Raw genomic sequence first — 23258 nt, 5'->3', positions numbered from 1 at the left:
ATTTTGGGTATGGCAGAGCCATCAGAGGTGTATCAGTGACATCAGGTGAATGGGAGTGGCAGAGTCACGGGGATGTATCAGGGCCATTGAGGGAATATCAGGGCAAATGGGTGTCAGGTAAATGGGAGTGTAAGTGACATTCGGGTTGTCAGGACTATCTGAGGATTTTGAGGACGTTAGGCGTAGTGTAAATGCCATCTGGTGATCTTTAGAACATTTGGGCGAGAGTCAGTGGAATTGGGTATGTGCCATGGGCCTGGCGGGCATTCTGAGTCCATTGGGTGTCTGTCAGTGTCGGGGGAAATCAGATACATCAGGGGTATTTAAAGGCCATCGGAAGAGTAGCAATCTCATGGGATGTATCACGGCGGTCGAGGGAATATCAGGGTAAATGGGAGTGTCAGATAAATGAAAGTGTCAGGAGATCGGAGAGTGTCAGAATGATCTGAAGGCGGCCATGACGATAGGAGGAGAGGCAGTGCGAGCGGGAGCCTGTCATGGACACTGAGGATGTGTCATTGGCATTGGGGTGTGTCTCAGGTTCATTGAGGGAGCCTAAAGGCCATCGAGTTTTGTCAGTGCCTTTGGGAGTGAGAGAGTGCCGTTGCATTAGTAGCAGGGACATGAGGTCATATCGGGATCATTGGATGCGTATCAGCTCCATTGTGGATGCGCCAGGGCTATCAGGGATGTGTTAGCCTCATTAGGGGAATGAAAGGGTAATTGGAGTTGCTTCATAGACTTTGGATTGTGTCAGATTCATCGGGGAAAAGTCAGTGTCATAGGTGTGTTTTAGGGCCATCTAGGGAGTGGAACCGCCATTGGGATAATGTCAGAGCCATTATGATTGTCTCAGATCCATTGGGGAAGTGTCAGGGACTGCGAAAGTATGTCAAGGCTATTGTCTATGTTTTAGGGCCAGTGGAATGTGAAAGTGCCATTGCGTGAGTGTAAGCGCAATTAAATGAGAGAATGAAAGTCAGGGCGATTGCTGAATTGTCAAGTCTATTGCGGGAGTGTCAGGGGCATTGCAGAATTGTCAGTATTTTGAGAGAGTATCACGGCTACCGTTAGAGTTTCAGGGTCATTTGGGAATTGTCGGGGACATTGAGGAGCATCGGGTCCATTGGCGGAGAGTCAGCATAATCGCGAGAGGGCTTGGTCATCGCAGACGTGTAAACCACATTGGGATTGTGCCGCGACAGTTGGGAATGTTGTACGAACATTGGGGTGTGTCAACGACATTAGGAGATGTGTCAGCGAAGTTTGGAGAGCGTCAGAGTCATTGGCGATGAGTCAGGACCATCGAGGTGTGTCATCCAACTAGGGTGCGACAGGGTCATCGTTGGACTGTCGTACAATCGCGGGTCTGTCAGGGATATCCTGAGTGTATCTAGGCCATGCGAGTGCTTTGGTGACATTGGGTGCGTCAGTGCCATGGGGGTTCCCAATGCCAACGAAGGCTTCTCAGGTTCATTGGAATTGCTTTCGTGACAGAGGTGTGAATGATGTACATCTCGGTTCTGGCAGGGGTATTGGCGGTATATCAGTGCATAAGGAGATTGTCAGGGATTCGGGGGATTGTCAGGGTTATTGAGAATAATTTTTGGGCATCGGTTGAGTATCAGGGTCATTTACCTATGACGGAGTTATTGGGAGATTGTCAGTTCCATTTTGAGTTTGGCAGGGCCATCAGGGAAGGGTCAGGAACATAATGGGAATGACATCTGTGTCATTGGGATTTACCTCTCAGACTTTGGATGGTGTTATTTTCATCTGAGCCAAGTCACGGTAATCCATGATGTGTCCGGGACTTCAGGGAGTGACATGGCTATTCTGGGTGTGTCAGGGCAATTGATGGTGTGTCAGGGCCATTGGGAAGAGTTGGGGCAATTGGGGAAAGGTCGGCACCATCGTGATGTGTCAGAGGCATCGGTTGAGTGTCAGAGCCATTGGTATGGTGTGGGTGTTACTGGAGATTATCGGTGCTAATGGGAGAGTGTCAGGGCCACTGTTGGATTGTCATGGTCTTTGAGAGAGTGTCAGGTCCATTGGTGTGTGATCAGAGCCATAGTTGAATTATTAAGGCTTTCGTGGGATTGTCAAGGCCATTGGGGGTGAGTCAGAGCCATATGGGGAGTGTTGTGTCCACCATGGCTGTGTCAGTGTTATCGGGAGAGTGACAGCTTCATGGGATGTGTCATGCCCATTGAGGGGATATTAGGTCGAATGGGAGTGTCACGTAAATGACAGTGACAGGCCATCAGAGAGTGTCAAGTCATTCGGAGGAATGCCAGGACGATAGGAGGAGCGTCCGGACGAGCGAGAGCCTCTCACGGACAATAGGGTTATGTCATGGGCATTTGGGTGTGTGGCAAGGTCATTGAGGTAGTCTACAGGTCATCGGGTATTGTCAGTGCCATTGGGAGTGAAATAGTGCCATTGGATTAGTATCAGGGACATGGGGTTATGTCGGGAATATTGCGTGAGTATCACCTCTATTGTGGATGTGGCAGGGTTATCAGGGGATTGTAAGGGACATCGGAGCAATGGCAGGGTCGTTGGGAATGTGTAGGTATAATCAGGTGTGAATCAGGGCGTTTGGGCTATATCAGGGACATTGGGTGTTTGTCAGGTCCATTGAGGGTGTGTCAGAAATATTAGGGAGGTGTCAGGGACATCTATGTAATGACAGAGCAATTGGATCTGCTTCGCGGACTTTGCGTTGTGTCAGGGCCATCTGGTGAATGCGTGTGTCAACGGGGAGGGCCGGTGTCAAGGCCATCGGGGAGTGGCAGAGCAGTCTGTGTAATTTCAGGACCATTGTGAGTGTGTCAGGGTTATTGCGAGAATGTCAGGTCCATTGGGATGTGTCGAGGACATTGAGGAGCATGGTGTCAAATGGGGAGGATCAGCATCATTTGCAGAGCGCTAGAGTCACCAGGGGAGTTTCAGCACCACTGGAAAAGTGCCACGGCCATTGGGAGTGTATGAGGAACATTGGAAGTGTGACACATTCTTGGGGATGTGTCATGATTATTTCGTGTTTGTCTATGCCATTAGAGGTGTGTCAGAGACATTGGGGGATGGGTCAGTGCCGTCCGGGACATACAGGGAATTGGGATTTCGTTGGGGATTTTGGGGTGCGCGTGGTTGATCGGGGTTCTTTTAGGTTCATTGGCGGTGAGTCAGGGCCATATAGGGTGTCAGAGCCACCAGGGGAGAGTCAAGTCCGTCATAGGTTTGTCGGATTCATGGGGTAGTGCTAATGCCTTTGGATGTGTGAGTGCCACTGGTTGAGTGTAAGGGTTATTGCGCGTGTGTCTCGGCCATTGGCGAGTATCCGAGCTATCACAGGTTTGCTCATCCTTCGAGGTTTCTGTGGGCCATCAGGGAGTATCTTGTCCATCGAGGCTGTGTCAGGGCCTTCGCGGGTGGTGTCAAGACAGTTGCAGTGCGTCAGGTGGCTGGGCAATTGTTGTACGTCAGGTCCACTGGGATGGTGTCACGGCTATTGGAGGAGATTCGAAACCATTGCGCGTGCATAGGTTTTATAGGGGAAGTATGAGGGCCATCGGGGAGGTGTGTAACGGCCATCGGGTGTGCGTAAGGGCAGACGTTGGTACGTCAGAGCCATCGCGGATGCGTAAGGTAGGTCGGATGAGGCTCAGGGAATTCGTGGAGGTGCATGGTCATTCGGGGAGACACTGGTCCATTGGGGGTGTGCCAGGGTAATTAGGGTAGTGTCTGGGCCATGGCAGGCGTGTCATGATCTTTTGGGTTTGTCATAGTCATTAGGGGTTTTTTCAGAGCTATTGTGGGTGTCTCAGAGCCTAGGTGGAGTGTCAAGATAATTTGGTATGTGTCAGTGTCATCGTCCATATGTGTGGGCCATCGTGGGTTTGTCAGCGTAATTGAGGGAGTGTCAGCTCCAGCAGGGATTTGTCTGGGCCATCGGGAGTAGATCAGGTTCATTGGCGGTGAAGCTGTGCAATTTGGGATGCGTCGGCTTCATCAAGGGAGAGTCAGTCGCATCGGGGTAGTGTCAGAACCATTGCTATTGCTTGGGTGTTACTGAATTTATCGGCGCTAATGGGAGAATGTTAGAGCCTCTGTTGGATTGTCAATGCCTTTGAGAAAGTATCAGGTCCATCAGGGGAGTGTCAGGGTCATGCGGTTGTGACCATTACCTGGATGCCAGGGAATCAGGTTAATGAAGGGCCATTGAATCTGCTTCGCGGAATTTGCGTTGTGACAGGGTCATCCGGTGAAAGTCACGGTCACGGGAGAGGGCGGGTGGCAAGGCCATAGCGGAGTGGCAGAGCAATTAGTGCAATTTCAGGAGCACTGTCAGTGCATCAGACCATTGCGGTAGTTTCAGGGATATTGCGAGAACGTCAGGGCCATTGCGGCTGTGTCAGGGTTATGTGGGATTGTCACGGCTCCCGGAGGAATTTCAGGGACACTGGGATGTGTCGGAGACATTGGGGTGTATGGGGTCTATTTGCGAGTTTCAGCATCATTTGGAGAGCGCTATCGTTATCGGGGGAGTATAATCGCCTTTAGAAAAGTACGACAGCCATTGGGAGTGTTGGAAGTCCATTGGGATTGTGACTCGGACATTGGGCTTGCGTGATGATTATTGGGGGTGTGCAAAAGCCATTATGGGTTTGTCAGATATATTAGGGAATGTGTCAGAGACTTCTGGAGAGTTTCAGCGCCATTGGAGATGAATAGGGACCATCGAGAGTCTTTCAGGACTATATTGGATTTGTCAGCGCTATGGTGGGTGCGACAGGCCATCGGAGGTCTGACGGGGCTATCGTAGGTGAGTCAGGGCCATAATGGATGTGTCATGGATTTGGAGGTATGTCATGGCTATTGGTAGTGTGTAAGGAGAATTGGGGCTATGTCAGTGCCATGGCGGTGTGTTAGTGTAATCGGGGGCTAGAAGGGTCATTGCGATTGCTTAGGGGACTTCGGGGTGCGTGGGTTTCATTGGAGACTGTTAGACGTATTGGGGCTGAGTCAGGGCCATATGGGGAGTGTCATGGCCACCAGGGGAGAGTCAAGGCCAACATAGGTGTGTCAGGATCATTAGCGTAATGTCAATGACTATGGATGTGTGAGTGCCATTGGGTGAGTGTAAGGGCTATTGTGCGTGTGTCTCGGCCATTGGACGAATGTCAGGGCCATTACGGATTTTCACGACCGAGCGATAGACAGGGTCATCGGGTCAGCGTCAGGTCCATCGAGGGTGTGTCAGGGCCTTCAGGGAGGGTGACAAGGCACTTGCGGTGCATCTGGGCAGTCGCAGGAGTATCCCGGCGATTGTTGTACGTCACGTTCACTGGAATGATGTCAGGACTATTAGAGGAATGTCGAGGCCATTGAGCATACATTGGTTTCATAGAAGAAGTGTCAGGACCATCGGAGAGGTGTGCACCAGGGCAAACTGGGGTGCGTCTGGGCGGTTGCGGATGCGTAAGGGAGATCGGATGAGGGTCAGGGTTTTCATGGTAGATGCAGGGTCATTCGGGAAGTGGCTAGTCCATTGGGGATGTGCCAGGATAATTAGGGTAGTGTCTGGGTGTTACAACCTTTTGGGGTTGTCATAGTCATTAGATGTATTTCAGACCTATTGTGGTTGCCTCCGAGCCTTCCTGGAGTGTCAGGATAATTTGGTATGTTTCAGTGTAATAGTGCATATGTGTGGTCCTTCGTGTATGTGTCAGAGCCATTGATGATGTGTCATTGATGGAGTGTCAGGGCCAGCAGGTGTGTGTTTGGGCCATCGGGAGTTTATCAGGGCCATTAGCAGTGAGTCGGGGCAATTTGGGATGCTTCGGCATCAACGGGGAGAGTCAGCAGCATCAGAGGACTGTCAGAGCCATTGGTATGCTGTTGTTACTGGACATCATCGGTGCTAATGGAAGAGTCTCAGGGAGACTGCTGGATTGTCATGGTCTTTGAGATAGTGTTAAGCCCATCAGGGGAGTGTCAAGGCCATTGTGGGTGAGTCACGGCCTTGGGTGAGTATCAGAGCCATTATGCACTGTCGGATCCTTGGGTATTGTCAAGTCCATTGGGGATGTGTCAGGGCCATTAGGGGATTATAAGGGACATCAGGGCAATGGCAGGGCCATTGGCAGTGAGTCCGTGCAATCAGGTGTATATCTGGGCCTTTGGGATATATCGGAACATTGGGTGTGTTTCAGGTCAATTGGGCGTGTAATGACCATTAGGGGGATGCCGGGGACATCAGGGTAATGACAGGGCCATTGGATCTGCTTAGCGGGTTTGCGTTGTTGCACCGTCTTCTGGTGAATGTCAGGGTTATCGGGGAGGTTGTAGGCCAAGGCCATAGTGGAGTGGCAGAGCAATTTGTGCAATTTCAGTATAGTTGTGAGTGCATCAAGTTCTTTGGGGTAGTGTCATGTCTACTACGTGCATGTCAGGGCCATTTCGGGAGTGTCAGGATTATGGGGAATTGTCACGGCTCCCGGCGGAATTTCAGGGCCATTGGGATGTGTCTGGGACATTGGGGTATATCGGGTCAATTGGGGAATTTCAGTAACATTTGGAGATCGCTTGTGTTATCAGGGGAGTGTCAGCGCCATTGGAAATGTACCACAGCCAATGGGAGAGAACTATTGGGCGTGTGACACGCTTATGGAGTGTGCATCATGATTTTTGGAGGAGTATCAAAGCCTTTGGGGATTTGTCAGAACAGTGTCAGGGCCATTGGAAATGAATAAGTACGATCGGATCCTGTCAGATCCATCGGGGTTTTGTTAGTGCCACAATGCATGTATCAGGGAAATTGAAGGTATGCCATAGCTATTGTGAGTGTGTCAGGGATATTGGGGGTATATCAATGTAATGGGGGAGGGGGTTTCAGTGCCATCTGGGGCTTGTAGGGCCATTGGTATTTCTTTGTGGACTTTGGGTTGCGTTGGGTCCATTGGGGCCAGACCGGGCCATTGGGGTGAGTCAGAGCCACATGGAGAGTGTCAGGGCCACTGGGGGAAAGTTAAGGGCATCTTGGGTTTGTCACGACCATCGGGGTAGGTCTAATGCTTTTCGGTGTGTGAGCGTCCTTTGGTGAGTGTAAAGGCTATTGCACATGTGTCTCAGCCATTGGACTAGTCTCAGGTCAATCACGTATTTCATACCTTTGGAAGGATTGTCAGGGCCATCCGGGGAGTGCTATGTCCATCGGGAAGAGGGGTGTCAAGGCCTTCGGGGATGTATCAAGGCTATTGAGGTGTCTCAGGGCAGTCGGGAGAGTGTTGGGGCATTTGTTGTGCATCAAATCCATTGGAATGATGTTAGGGCTATTGGAGGAATATCGGGGCAATTGCGCGTGCCTCGGTTTCATAGGGGGAGTGTCAGGGCCAGCGGGGAGGTGTGTCAGATCCATTGGATGTGCGTCTGGGCCATCGTGGATGCGTAAGGGAGATCGTATAAATGTCTGTGCCTTCTTGGTTGAGGCAGCGTCATTTGAGGAGTGATTGGTCTATTGGGGGTTTACCAGGGTAATTCGGGGAGTGGCAGATCCATCACGGGCGAGTCACGACCTTTTAGGTTTGTCGGTCATTAATGGTTTTTCAGAGCTCTTGTGGGTGTCTCGGAGGCTTTGAGGAGTGTAAGTGCATTAGGGTATGTGTCAATGTCATCGTGTATATGTGTGGTCCATCGTGGGTGCGTCGGAACCATTGATAGAACGTTTGGGCCAGCGGGGGCGTACCGGGACCATCAAGCGTAGATCAGGGCCATTGGCGGACGGTCGGGACAATTTGGGTTACGGCGGCATCCTCTGGAGCGTATCAGCGCCATCGTGGGTGTATCATGGCCATCTAGGGATTGTCAGAGCCATTGATGTGGTATTGGGGTTACTGGAGATTATTGGTGCCAATGGGGAGTGTAGGGCCATCACTCACTACTGCATATTCTTTAGTACTTTCTCTCCCTTAGTTCTGCCCCTCCCTCGGTACTACCAATCCTCAATAATGCCCCTCCCACAGTACTACCCCTGCCCGTACTACCGCTCACTATGTATTGCTCCTCTCTCAGTACAATCCTGAGCACAGTACTTCCCTCACTAATGCCCCATCCTTAGTGCGATCCTCCTTCAGTACCCCTCTTCCTCTGTACTGTTCCTTCTTCAGTACCCACAGTACTGCTCCTCATACAGTACTGCCCCACCCTCAGTATCTCCATTCCAACAGTACTCTCCTCCATCTGTACTCCCCATCCTTCAGTGCTTCCCTCCCTCTGTTCATCACTTACCTGTTTATCCCCTGCCTCAGTACTGCTCATCCTTCAGTACTGCCCCCCTCAGTACTGTTACTCCGGAAATAGTGCTCCTCCCTCAATACTGCTCTTCTTTCAGTTCACTTCCAACAGCACCGCCCTTACAACAGTACTGTCCCTCCCTCAGTACTACCCTTCCGTCAGAACTGTTCCTTCCTCAGTACTACCAACCACTTAGCGCTACCTCTCCCTCAGTACTGCACCTCCTAGATTACTCCCTTCTGCAGTACTGACCCTCCATCACCTGCTCTCTCTCAGTAATCACCCTTCAGTTGTCCCTCTCCTCAGAACTACCCCTCCCTCAGTACTGCCCCACCATCAGTACTTTCCCTCCCTTGGTACTGTTTCACCTACAGTACTTCCCCTCCCTCAGTAATATCCATCCCATATTTCTCTCTTTCCCTAATTTCTCCCCTTCCATCAGTTCTGAATCTCCCTTAGGGCAACTATGTCTTGGTTCTCCCCTCATACAGGACTACTCTCCCTCAAAACTGCCCATTTCATTGCTCCCCTTCCTGCAGTATTCCCTTCCTAATTTCTGCCCATCCGTTAGTACTGACATCCTCTGTACTCCCTTCCCTCTATACAGCATCTCTATCAGTACAGCCCTCCCTGAGTACAGCCCATGCGGCAGTACAACCCCTCATATACTACTGTCCCTCTCACAGTACTGACCCACCCTCAGTAATGTCCCTCCCTCAAAACTGCTCCTCCCTAAGTACTCAATTCCCTCAGTAGTGCCTTCCTCAGCTCTTTCCTTTCATCTTACCTTAGTACTGTCCACAGACAGTACTCACCTCAGTAATGCCAAATGCCTTATCCTCCCCCTCCTTCAGTACTTCCTTTCCATCACTTCCTCAGCACTCCCCTTCCCTCAGTACTCCCCTCCTTCAGTTCTACACTTACCCCAGTTTTGCCCATCTCTCATTTCAGCCCTCCAACAGTACAGTCCCTACCTCTGTATGACCCACCCTCAGTTCACTCCCTCCCTCCATATGCCACTCCCATAGTACTTCTCAATCAGTACTGTCCTCCTTTAGTTCTCAAATTACCTCTGTATTATCCCTCCCTCAGTACTACCACTTCCTCAATAATACTCCTTCCTCATTACTGCTACTTCAGTACTGCCCCTACCTCATCAGTGTCTCTCCCACAGTATTACCCTTCCATCAGTTCACCTCCCTCATTACTGCCCGTCCTTTGGTTCTCCTCCACCCTCAGTACTACCGACTCACAGTACTGCCCCTGTCACATTACTCTCCTTCTCTCAGAACTCTTCTTCCTGAGTACACCCCTTCTCTCAATACCTCTCCTCCCTCAGTACCACTACTCCTTCAGTAGAGTTCCATCCTGTAATACTTCTCCTCCTAACTCACCCTTCCTCAGTACTGCTTCTCTTTCAGTACTGCCCCTACCTCACTACTGCAACTCCCTCAGTTCTCCTCTTTAAACAGTATTATTCTTCCCTCAGTACTGCCCCTACCACAGTACATCCCTCAGTAATGCCCCTCCATAAGTACTGCCCCTCAATCTATATGACCTTTCCTCTGTTGCACCCATCCCTCTGATCTTCCCATCTCTCAGTACTGCTCTTCCTTCAATACTACCCTCACTCAGTACTGCTCTTCCCTCAATACTACCCTTGCTCAGTACTCTTCCTTCCTCAGTAATGCCAGAACCTTAGTATGTATGTTCCCTCATTACTGCCCAAAACTCTCTACTGCCCCTCCCTAATTCTGCTCCTCCCTCAGTACTCCACTTCTGTCAGGAATGCCACTCCTTCAGTACTACCCTACATCAGTACAGCCCCAGGCCATGTATAGCCCTCAGAACTGCCCCTACTTCAGAACTGCCCCTATCTCAGTGTTCCACTTCCCTCAGTATCCCACTCATTCAGTTCAGCACTTACCCCAGTATTTCCCCTTCCTCAGTACTTCTCTCCCTCAGCACAGCCTCCCTGAGTATAACTGCTCCCTTAGATCTGACCCTCACTCATTACAACATTTTGTTCTACTGCCCCACACGCATTACTGCAACCCCTCAGATTACCCCTCCCTGAGTAGAACTCCTCCCTCAGTACTACCCTCCCTCAGTACTGCTCCTTCTTCAGTACTCACACAGCCTCCCACCCTCCCTTCCTCATGACTGCCCCTCTCTCTTATTACTATGCATTCCCTCAGTACCTGTCCTTTAGTATTTCCCCACCCATAGGACACACCCTCCCTCAGTACTGCCCTACACTCATTACTGACCCTCACACAATCTCATTCCCTCAGTACTACCCTCACTCAGTACCGACCATCCCTCACTACTGCTCATTCTTCAGTACTTTCCCTCCATTGCCCCTCCCTCAGTGCTACCAACACTCAATTCTTTCCCTCCCACAGTACTGCCCCTCCCACAGTACTGCCCCTGCTTGTACTACCCCTCACTAGGTATAGCTCCTCCCTCAGTACTGCCCCAAAAACAGTACTTCTCTCACTAATGCCCCGTCCTTAGTATGACTCTCCCTCAGTAACCCCCTCCCTCTGTCCTGCTCCTCATTACTGCCCCTCCCTCAGTATCCATTCCATCAGTATTCACCTCCTTCTGTACTCCCCATTCCACAGTTCTCCCCTCTCCCTGTTCATCGCTTACCTGTTTTGCCCCTCCCACAGTAATGCTCATCCTTCAGTACTGCTCCCCTCAGTACTAACCCTCCCTCAGAACTGTCAATCCCTCAGTAGTTCTCTCCCTCAATACTGCCCTTCCTTCAGTTCTCCTCTTCCCACACCACTGGCCTTACACCAGTGCTGTCCCTCCCTCAGTACTGATCTATCCTCAGTACTACCAATCCTTCAGTACTACCCCTCCCTCAGTACTGCCCCACCATTAGTACTTTCCCTCCTCGGTACTGTTCCACCTACAGTACTACTCCTCCCTCAGTAATGTCCATCCCATATTTCTCCCCTTCCCTCATTTCACCTCTTCCCTCAGTTCTGAATCTCCCTTAGTACAACAATGCCTCAGTTCTCTCCTCATGCAGTACTACATTCCCTCAATAGTGCCCCTCTTTCTTTACTCCCCTTCCCGCAGTATACCCCTTCCTAATTTCTGCCCATACCTCACTATTGACGCCCTCTGTACTCTCCTCCTTCTGTTCAACAGCTTGCTCAGTACGGCCCATGCCTCAGTACAACCCTTCATACAGTACTCTCCCTCTCTCGGTAATGTCCCTCCCTCAGTAGAGCCCCTCCATCAGTACTGCTCCTCCCTAAGTACTCACCCAGCCTCAGTACTACCCCTTCCTCAGTACTGCCCCTACCTCATTACTGCTCCTCCTTCTGTACTCCATTCTCTCAGTACTGCTCCTCCTACAGTACTTCCACTCCCTCAGTAACACCCATCCCATATTTGTCCCCTTCCCACAGTACTCTCTGTGTGTCACTTCTGAATCTTCTTTAGTACAACTATGCCTCGGTTATCCCCTCATACAGTAGTACATTCCCTCAATACTGCCCCTCTTTCATTACTCCCCTTCCCGCAGTAGTCCCTAATGTCAACCTATCCCTCAGTATTGACACCCTTTCCACTCCCCTCCCTCTGCACAGTTCCTCCCTCAGTACACCCTACCCTTAGTACAGTCCATGCCTCTGTACAGCCTCTAATACAGTACTGTTCCTCCCTCAGTACTGACCACACTCAGAAATGTCTCTCCCACAGTAGAGCTCTTCCCTCACTACTGCTTCTCCTTCAGTGCTCTATTCCTTCAGTACTGAGCCTCCCTCAGCTCTCTCCTTCAATCAGTACTCCCCTTACCAGCCCACAATCAGTACTCATCTCAGTACTACCCAATCCTTTGTACATCCCTGCCCTCAGTACTGCTTCGCCCTCAGTACTGCCACACCCTCAGTACTTCCTTTCCATCTGTACTCCACTTCCTCAGTACTCCCATTCCCAGAACTCCCCTCCTTCAGCACTTCACCCAGTTTTGCCTATTCCTTAGTACAGCCCTCCAACAGTATTGTCCTTCCCTCCATATGACCACCCTCAGTTCACCCACTCCCTCCATACTGCCCCTCCCGTAGCACTTCTCACTCAGTACTGCACACCCTTAGTTCTCCCATTCCCTCTGTATTGCCCCTCCATCAGTACTGCTACTTCCTCAGTACTACCCCTCCCACAGTACTACCCTCAGTTCTCCACCTCCCTCATTACTGCCCCTCCTTCAGTATAATGACCCACAGTGCTGCTCCTTTCACCTTACTCTCCTCTCTATACTCCCCTTCCTGAATACACCCTTCTTTCAGTACTGCCCCTCCCTCAATATTGCTCCTTCCTCAGTATTACTACACCTTCAGTAGTGTCCCATCCCTTAGTACAGTTCCTCCCTCTTTACTTACCCTTCCTCACTACTTCCCCTCCCTCAGAACTTCCCCTACCTCATATTGCACCTCCCTCAGTTCTCCCATTTAATCAGTACTACCTTTCCCTCGGTACTGCCCACTCCCATAGTATACCCCTTAGTAATGCCCCTCCATTAGTACTGCCCCTCCCTCCTTATGACCCTCCCTCAGTTCTGCCCCTCCCTCAGATCTCCCCTACAATACTGCCCTTTCCACAAAGCCCCTCCCTCAGCACTAGCCATATATCAGTACTGTTCCTCAATACTAGTTGCTCAGTACTGTTCCTTCCTCAGTACTGCCAGTCCCTTAGTACTCACATTCCCGCAGTACTGCCCCAACCTCACTACCACCCCTCCCCAATTCTGCTCCTCCCTCAATACTCCCTTTCCCTCAGTACTATCCTTCCCTGTTCTCCCTTGACCTCAGTACTGCCAGTACCCCTACTTTCAGTACTAACCCTCCCTCAGAACAGTCCCTGCCTCTGTACTGCCCTTCTATCAGTACTACCTCTCCCTCAGTACAGCACCTCCCTTGGTACTCCTATCCCTCAGTATTCCTCATCCCTCCATACCTCCCTCCTTCAATTCAGCACCTACATTAGTTTAGACGCTCTCTCAGTACTGCCATTCCAACAATACTGACCCTCCCGCACTACTCTCCTCCCTCAGTAATGACCCTTCCTCAGTACTGCCCCTTTCTCAATACTGACCTCCCCCAATACTGCCCCTCCTCACTAGTGTGCCTCTCTCAGTACCCTCCTTCCCTTAGTATTGCCCCTCCCACAGTAATCCTTTCCCTCAGTAATGCCCATCCATCAGTACTGCCCCACCTTCAGTTCTCACTTCAGTACTGCCCCATACCTTGTACTGTCCCACTGTCAGTACTGCCCCTCACTCAGTACTGCCCCCCTCAGTTCTTCCTTCCATCATTGCTCCACTTATTCAGTTCAGCATTTACCCCAGTTTTCCCCCTCCCTCAGTACAGCCATCCAACAGTCTTCCACTTTCTCCTTATGACCCTCCCTCACTTCTCAATGTCCCTCTGTACTACCCCTCCCTCAGTACCACCACTTCCTCAGCACTGCCATTTCCTCAGCACTAACCCTCCTCATCAGTGTCTCTCCCTCAGCACTTCCCCATTCTCAGTATTATCCCTCCCACAGTATTACCCTTCATACAGTTCTCCACCTCCCTTATTTCTGCCCCTCCCTCAGTACTACACTTGCCTCAGTACTGTCCCTCCTGCAGAAAGGTTTCACTCAGTACCATGACTCCTTCAGTAGTGCTCCCTCCCACATTAATGCTCCTCCATCAGTACTACCCACCCTCAGTACTGCCCCTCACTGAGCACAGTATTTCGCTCACTAATGCCCATTCTTAATATAACCAACCCTCGGTACTGCTCTTTCTTCAGCACTGCCCTGCCACAGTATTGCCCCTCCCTCCGTACTTCCCCACCCTCAGTACTACACCTGACTCAGTACTGCCATCCCTCAGTGCTACCCCTCCCTCAGTACAGCTCCTCCCAGATTACTATCCCTTTCAAGAGAAACCCTCCCTCAGCACTGACCCTCCCTCACCTGCTCCTCCCTCAGTGCGCGATTCCCTCAGTACTCCCCTCCCTCAGTGTAGCCCATTCCTCTGTACTGCCCTTCTTTCACTAATCCACACCCTCAGTTCAGCACCTACCTCAGTTTTGCCACTCCCTCAGAACTGCCCTTACAACAGTACTGCCGCTCCCTCGGTACAGCCCATTCCTCCATACTACCCTCCCACAGAACAAGCCCTCCCTCAGTACTGCCCTTTTCACAGTACTCTCCTTCTTCCAGTACTACCTTCCCCTCAGTTCAGCACCTACCTCAGTTTTGCCCCTCCTTCAGTACTGCCCTTCCAACAATACTGGCCCTCCCTCAGCACTTCCTTTTCATCAGTACTACACTTCCTCAGTACTCCCCTCCTTCTGTTCAGCACTTACCCCAGCTTTGCCCCTCTCTTAGTACACCCCTCCTTCAGTACTCCCCATCCCATAGTACTTAGGAAGGATCGGCAACAAAGAAAAGGGGGTGGGGTAGCTTTTATGGGGAGAGAAGGGACCGACAAAATTGATAGGAAGGATATTAACTCGGAAGATGCGGAATCTATATGGGTAGAACTGAGGAATAGCAAGGGGCGGAAAACGTTAGTCGGGGTGGTATATAGGCCTTCAAATAGTAATGTAGAGGTGAGGGAAGGCGTAAAAAGAGAAATTAGAGAGGTGTGCAATAAAAGAACAGCTGTCATCATGGGAGACATTAATTTGCATATAGATTGGATTAGCCAAATTAGTAAAAATACTGAGGAGGAGGAATTCCTTGAATGTTTATGGGATGGTTATCTAGACCAATATGTCGAGGAACCAACTCACGAGCAGGCCATTTTAGACTGAGTATTATGTAATGAAAAGGGACTGAACAGCAATCTTGTTGAACGAGGCCCTTTGGGTAGGAGCGATCACAATACGATCAAATTCTCACTCGACATGGAGAGTGAAGAAATTAAAACCGAGACTAAGGTCCTGAATTTAAATAAAGGGAATTATGATGGTATGAGACAGGAGTTGAGTAAGATTGATTGGGTGGTGTTTATGGGGCGGTTGACAGTGGATAGACAATGGAAAGCATTCAAAAATCTAATGGAAGAATTGAAGAAATCATTTATACCGGTTTGGCATAAAAATAAATCAAAAAAAGGTGACTCAACCGTGGATAATAAGGGAAATTAGAGACAGCATTATGTCCAAAGGGAGAGCATATCAATTGGACAAAAAAAGTACCAAATCCGAAGACTGGGAACAGTTCAAGATGCAACAGAGGACAAAGGGATTAATCAAGAGGGTAAAAAATAAATTACGAAAGTAAGCTTGCGGCAAACATAAAAACAAACTGCAAAAGCTTTTATAAATATGTCAAGAGGAAAAGATTGGTGAAATCCAGAGTAGGTCCTTTGCAGTTGGAATCAGGGGAATATATTATGGGGAATAAGGAAATGGCAGACCAATTAAATTCTTACTTTAGTTCTGTTTTCACAAGAGAGGATACAAATAACCTCTCAAGGATGTTGGGAAACATAGAGACTAATGCAAGGGAGGAGATGAAAGAAATCAGTATCTCTAAGGACATGGTCTTGCGGAAATTGAAGGGATTGAAGGCCGATAAATCCCAAGGGCCTGATAATCTACATCATAGGGTACTTTAAAAAGTGGACATTCAGATAGCAGATGCTTTAAGAATTATTTTCCAGAACTTGATAGACTCAGGATCAGTACCCATGGATTGGAGGGTAGCTAATGTTACCCTACTATTTAAAAAGGGTCATAGAGAAAAACTGGGGAATTATAGGCCTGTGAGCCTTACATCAGTAGTGGCCAAAATGATGGCATCCATTATTAAGGATGTAATAGAGGAGCATATGACTAGCAGAGAAGGGATCAGGCAGAGTCAACATGGATTTACAAAAGGTAAATCGTGCTTGACAAATCTATTGGAATTCTTTGAGATGGTGACAGGTAAAATAGATGGGGGATAGCCAGCGGATGTGGTGTACCTGGATTTCCAAAAGGCCTTCGATAAGGTTCCACATAAATGACTGTCATGAAAAATGAAGGCTCATGGGATTGGGGGCAAGGTATTGATGTGGATTGAGAACTGGCTGGCAGATAGTAGACAGAGAATTGAGATAAATTGTTCATTTTCTGAGTGGCAGGCTGTGACCAGTGGGGTGCCACAGGGATCTGTACTGTTCACAATTTACATTAATGATCTAGATGAGGGGATTGGATGTAATATCTCCAAATTTGCAGATGACACTAAGCTTGAAGGGGTTGTGTGCACTGAAGAGGGGGTCAGGAAGATCCAGTGTGATTTGAATAAATTGGGGGACTGGGCAAATACATGGCAAATGCACTACAATGTGGATAAATGTGAGGTTATCCACTTTGGTAATACAAACCGGAGGGCAGATTATTATTTGAATGGCAATAGATTGGGAGATGGGGAAGTGCAGAGAGACCTAAGGGTTCTTGTGCACCAGTCACTGAAGGCAAGCATACAGGTACAGCAGGCGGGTAAAAAGGCAAATGGTATGTTGGCCTTCATATCAAGAGGATTTGAGTATAGGAACAAGGATACCTTACTGCAGTTGTCACCTTATCTGAGGAAGGATGTTCTTGCAATGGAGGGAGTGCAAAGGTGATTCACCAGGCTAATACCTGGAATGGCAGGAATAACTTATGAGGAAAGACTGCGCAAATTGGGATTGTGCTCGCTGAAGTTTAGAAGATTGAGAGGGAATCTCATAGAGACATATAAAATTCTGGCAGGACTGGACAGAATGGATGTGGAAGGGATGTTACCAATGTTAGGGGAGTCCAGAACCCTGCGCCATGGTTCGAGGATAATAGGCAAACCGAGATGAGGAGGTATTTCTTTACCCAGAGGGTGGTGAATCTGTGGAATTCATTGCCACAGAGATCAATAGAGGCAGGTTCATTGAATATATTTAAGAGGGAATTAGACATATTTCTTCAGTATAAGGGAATTAGGGGTTACGGAGAGAATGTGGGGATGGGTTACTGAACTTTAAGATCAGCCATGATCTTATTGAATGGCGGAGCAGGCTCGAAGGGCCGAATGACCTACTTCTGCTCCTATCTTCTATGTTTCTAAGCTTCTATGTTTCTCACTAAGTACAGCCATACCCATAGTACTTCTTCTCACTCAGTACTGCACCCCTTAGTTCTCCCATTCCCTCTGTACTGCCCCTCCCTCAGTACTACCACTTCCTCAATAATGCTCCTTCCTCAATACTACCCCTCCCTCATCTATGTCTCTCCCTCAGTACTACCTCCTCACAATACTACCCTTCTCTCATTTCTCCACCTCCCTCATTACTGTTCCACCCTCAGTCCTCCCATTCCCTCAGTTCTACTGAGCCACAGTACTCCCCCTGTTACATTACATTCCCTCTCTCAGTACTCCCCTTCCTGAGTACACCCCTTCTCTCAGTACCTCTCCTCCCTCATTATTACTCCTCCCTCAGTACCACTACTCCTTCAGTAGTGCCCCATTCCTCAGTACTGCCCCTACCTCACTAATTCACCTCCCTTTAATTACTACCCTTCCCTCAGTACTTCCCCTCCCATGGCATATCCCTCAGTAATGCCCCTCCCACCATCAGCACTGCCCCTCCTTCTATGTCCCTCCCTCAGTTCTGCCCTTCCCTCAGACTTCCCGTCCCACAATACTGCCCTTACTACAGTCAGACCCTCCCTCAGTACTACCCATCTCACAGTACTGCTCCTCCTTCAATACTACCTCTCACTCAGTACTGTTCCTTCCTCAGCAATGCCAGTCCCTTAGTACTCATGTTCCGTCAATTCTGACCCAACCTTGGGGGCTTAGCAAAATGGCGTAGAAGAAAGACATGTGTTCCACCTTTCCCCAAATGGATTATTAAATACCCCATTTTAAAAAATTATAAAAGTGATTTAAAATAATATTTATAGGTTTTGATTAACAGTGATTCACCATGGCTACGGATATGAAGAATTCTAAAAATGTAGCGGCAGCTCCACTTCTCCTGAAAGAACACACATAACCAGACAGGTTGAGCTCAGTGAGCAGACTAGTTTATTGCAGGCTGCTGGGCAGTACTTATACTCCTAGCCCAGACCTGGCTGAGAACAACACTGGATGGTGCTGATGTCACCCGGGCATCATGTGTTCCCCCAGCGCGGGCTTCTGAAGGGAAGGGAAAACCCCTGTTGGTGCCATTTTGGCCCGCTGCCCCGCCATTTGGCTTACAAATGGGGCCAGTTTGCCTGCCTCTTGGTGAGCCACCACACAGCCCCCCCAGAAATGGCACCAATGTCCTTTTTTACCGGGTGGCCTCGTTTCATGGGCAGAGCTACGACCACAGGCTAAGTGGGATCGAGGTGCGCTAACTTCAGCCTGTCCACGGTCAACAGTTCCCATGGTCATAAATGTCCAGCATGAACATAGAGCCAGAATGCTCTTCCAACCCTGTATGGTCCCTCGCTGCAGAGGTGCTGCGGTCAGGCCCTGCCAAACGAAAATGTACACCGTGGAAAGCAGTTCATCGGGAACGTGAGGCAGGCAACTGCCATGCCTGGGTGGCGGTGGGGCTTAGAATGAGTCCAATCATGCCCTGAGGTAAGGAAATAGTTCATGTGGCCACCTGTGGGGATTGTGGGTGCATTGATGAACTCACTAGGTAGTGACAGCGGTACATCATAGACCTGCTCAGCTGATGATGCCTTCAGATCCTGCTTGGGAGTGGAACAGATGCTCAGGAGCACCCAAGGCAGTTTGTCTGCCCAGTCATGACCAGTGAGGCAGGCCATGAGTGGAGACTTAAGGTGGCAGTGTAGACATTTGATCAGTCAATTGGCCTGCGAGTGGTAGACCATGGTGTGGTGTAGTTGGATCCCCAATCTGTTGGTGAGCTGTGCCCAGAGTGCAGATGTGAAAAGGGCACCCCGATCACTGGCCAGGAAGGTACAGGCATCCTCAAGTCATCTACCTCGAATGTCTACCAGAAGCCCATGTGCGAGGAGGAAGTCTGCACCCAGGATGGCAGTCGGGAGGGACGATTTGGCCGATCTGGAATTGGACTGTCTTGACTCCATAAGTCCAGATTTCTGTTGTGTTTACCACACGGAGGGGAGGTCCACAAGGTCGGTTCCTGGACATGTTGCCATGACCAGGATAACACTGATCTGGGCTCCAGTGTCAATGAGGAACTGCCGGCTGCTGACTGAGTCCGCAGGTAGAGTAAGCTGTGTTCTTCGACTTGGAGCAACTTTAGATGTCACGATCAGCACACTCAGAGATGAATTCCAGTGAATCCTGGATGAGTTCTCGACACTCCTCAATGTTCTTGTCCAGATGCCGCGTCCATTAACAGCGGCCAGCCTGATCATTTCTCTGGAACGATGACACTTCCGAGCCTTGGATCCCCAGTGCTGGTGGAAGAAGTGAAGGCCTGGAGCGGATACTGTGGCCTTGGTTATGCTCTTGGGGGCACCTGCACGGGCCAGATGCTCTATTGCCATGCTAGTGGTGGGCTTGGCGTGGTTGTGCCCATGCCTTTTAAGCTGCTGGACTGCTGAGCCCTCCGGGAATCGTGTAAGCCATAGCTCTTGGCCCTTCTGGGTGACCTTCCTCAGGATGGTGAGGCTCTCCTGGACCAGGAGCAGCCGGATGTCCCGGGCATATGGTCAAGGAAAATGCGATTGAGGAGTGGGCAGTGGTGTGACCACTCATGAGCATGAGCATCTCTTCCATCAGTTCCATCGGGGACCTGTCCCCCAGGGCACGAGGTGCAGCATCCAAGCAGCACGCCTGTGCCTGGATAGTCCGAGGGATACAGTAAGCTCTCGCTTGATGGTCTCGTTTTTGTCTTCAATGGGTGGGTGTTGAATGAGGTGCAGCATGCGTCTGGTGGTGGCCTGGTCCAGGGCAGTGACCACATGGTAGAATTTTGTCATGTAGGATGAAATCTGGCCGTGGTGAAACCAAGCCACCGCGTGGCTGAACAGGATCTCCAGCTCCTGAATCCAGATTTCAGGCAGTTTCACGTCTATAGCATTGATCCCAGGCTCGCTCATGATGGGTTCAAAGACATTTGAACCAGTCGGGGTCACCAATTTTAGTGGCAGCTACACCTGCTCCTGAAAGAACACATAACCAGACAGGTTGGGCTCAGTGATCAAACTAGTTTATTGCAGGTTGCTGGGCTGCATTTATAATCCCAGCCTGGACCTGGCTGAGTACAGCGCTGGAGGGCACTGATGTCACCCGAGCGTCACATGGTTCCCCAGCGCGGACTTCTGAGCCCTGTGCTGGGAGGAAGGGAAAACCCCCTACGGTGCAATTTTGGCCGGCTGCCCTGCTGTGTGGCTTACAAGCAGGGCCGGTTCACCTGCTTAGTGGTGTGCTGCCACAAAACTCAACTTCAAAAGAAATTACCATATAACAGTATAGATGAACTGAGCCCTACCTGCACAGCTGAATCCACAGAGTTGTTGATGGTAGCTTCAAGCCTCAAAGGACTCCTGCGCATTCAAGCTTGACCTTGATGCCAATCCTGCAGTCACTAGATGGCACCGGCAGTCTGGTCAGTTCAGTTGTGTTTGTGCATTTGTGTTTGTGTTTCCCCTCATCAGTACTGCTCCTCCCTCAGTACTACCTCTCCCTCAATAATACCAAGCTCAGTACTGCAGCTCCCTCAGTACTAGACCCCCTCCTCAGTACTGCTCCTCCAGTACTGCCTCTACCTAAATAATACCGACCTTCAGTAATGCCCATGCCTCAGTTCTGCCCTTCCATCAGTACTACCCCTCCCTCAGCTCTAGCCTCCCATCAGTACTGCTCCTCCCTCCGTACTGTCCCTCGCTCAGAACTGCCCCTCCCTCAGTACTATCCATCCCTCAATAATACCAATCCTCAGTACTGCCTTTCCATTAGTACTGCCCCACCCCTTTGCCAGACAGGGCTACTGAAAGTTACTCTTGTCCCAAGAAGAAGATATCTGATAAGAACAATGGAAATGCGAATGAGAAGGCAAATATATTAAAGAGTTTGATTGACATTGATGAGCTTTGGGATTGAATTCACTGGGGTTATGAACTGATTTAGATTCATTATTTTGTAAGATCTGTTGGAGAGATGGATGACGTTGAAGATTTTGGAAGTCATCAGCCACGTGTTGGGGGGGGAGGGGGAGGAGAGATTTTATTTCCTTCCACCCCCAGTTAATCGGGGAGTTGCTACATTTTTTGTAAATTTTGATTATATCTAAAAAACCCTTTTTAAAAATTTGTGTAATCTCTATTTTGTTTATTGGAAGGTACGGTTGATTAATTGATTAATTCAGGGGTTACTTGGCAAGGGGAGCTTTATTTTGTTTTATTGAGGGGAGGGGTGTTTTTATTGATTGAGAGAATAGAGGGTTTTCTTTAATTGTTAAAATAATGTCTAGTTTAAATTTTGCAACATTTAATGTTCAAGGCTTAAATAATCCGATTATGCATAAATGTGGCTTATATTAAAAAGTTGAGAGTTGATACTGCTTTTTTTGCAGGAAACTCATTTAACCAAAAAAGAACATTTAAAAGTGAAGATAGACTGGGTTGGTCATGTAGTTTCATTTTCATTTAATTTGAAAGTATGAGGAGTGGTGATTTTAATTCATAAGAAAATACAATTTTAACTTGAATCCTTGGTGGAAACAGCTGGTCAGATCTTAATGATTAATTGTAAATTGTTTGCTGAGACATGATCTTTGTTAAATGTGTATATGCCTAATGTTGACGTTGAGCAATTTATGTCTGAAGCTTTTTTAACTCTGAGTCAAGCTAAGGAAAATATCTTGATTGGGGAATGATTTCAGTTGTGTACTAGATCCATTATTGGATAAATCTCCAAAAACTGAAAAAATCAAAAGCAGCGGTCCAATTGGTCTCTCTGATGAAAGACTTAAATTTGATAGAAGTTTGGAGAAGGCTAAATCTATTGTATAAAATAAAATACAGTATAAAACAAAACTGGTCCATGCTCAGGCAGCTATTTGGTGGGACTGTTCTCCAAGATACGTTGCAAATAAAAACTCCTGAAGCAACGCCCTGGTGACTCGGCCAAGTTATTTTGTTACAAAACTCTTTTATCCACAACAGAATCTGGCACAGCTAGCAGGGTTCCTTTTTAACGGGATCCATGAACCCAGGGACTCAGGAAAGAAGTCCTGAGGAGTTGAGTGGGCGTCAGCCCTAACCATAATCCCAGCTGAAAGGGAGTGAGGCAGGCTCACTTAGAAGGAAAGTGATGGGACTCGATCTATATTGGGAAGAACAGAGAAAAAATAATTAAAAATAAGAAGACTGCCAGGGAGTGAGAACAAGGACCAAAGGAGGAACAGTGTACAATCTTTTATATAGGGATCTAGATAAGTGTGTTTGTGGTGTGTATTTTTTTTCCTGTAATGTCTTCCTTTCCAGATTAGACCCGCCGAGAGAAATGGGGAACAGGAATGGTAAACCAGCCGATTCCCAGCAAAAAGGAAAGAAAACATCCGTGATGTTAGCTGATGCACGAAGAAAAGAGTCCACCAGCTGATTAAACAACATCAATTAGTAGGAGATCTGCTGCAGCCTTTGGGTCCACCAACTGACATCGTAACGAGAGAAACAATGAGTTGGGACTATGTGTACGGGTGGTATAAGAGTAGATGGCCGTATTAGTGATGTTGAGGATGATACGGAGAGAGATGCTGGGGACCCCACTTGGGATCTAAAGTACTTCAGAAAATGTTTCAAGAAATGGAAAGAGGTGCCTGAGAGGCATCAAAAATCTAAAGTAGGAGATAGCTGCCTCTTCTGATGAGAAAAAGGCAAAACCAGACCGCCAGCCTGGTATTCTGATCCCACTGCATGGCAGATTCCACCGTCCCAATGCCCCATGTAATAGTGGGTAATGCCCCCATCTTGAAACCCTGGACACTT

At 49.0% G+C, this 23258-nt stretch overlaps 1 long non-coding RNA gene across 1 annotated transcript; it reads left to right on the top strand.

Moving 5' to 3' along the window:
- Window positions 1-3522: 3522 nt before the first annotated feature.
- LOC138750139 (uncharacterized) lies at window positions 3523-22895 on the top strand. The gene is made up of 2 exons (XR_011349101.1): window positions 3523-3651; window positions 22755-22895. It is a non-coding gene; the product is annotated as an uncharacterized lncRNA (long non-coding RNA).
- Window positions 22896-23258: the final 363 nt, after the last annotated feature.

Source organism: Narcine bancroftii (assembly GCF_036971445.1).
Source record: "Narcine bancroftii isolate sNarBan1 chromosome 12 unlocalized genomic scaffold, sNarBan1.hap1 SUPER_12_unloc_2, whole genome shotgun sequence".
Taxonomy (NCBI): Eukaryota; Metazoa; Chordata; class Chondrichthyes; order Torpediniformes; family Narcinidae; genus Narcine; species Narcine bancroftii.
The sequence above is the reverse complement of the archived record's forward strand: the minus strand, read 5'-3'. Positions and strand labels throughout refer to the sequence as shown.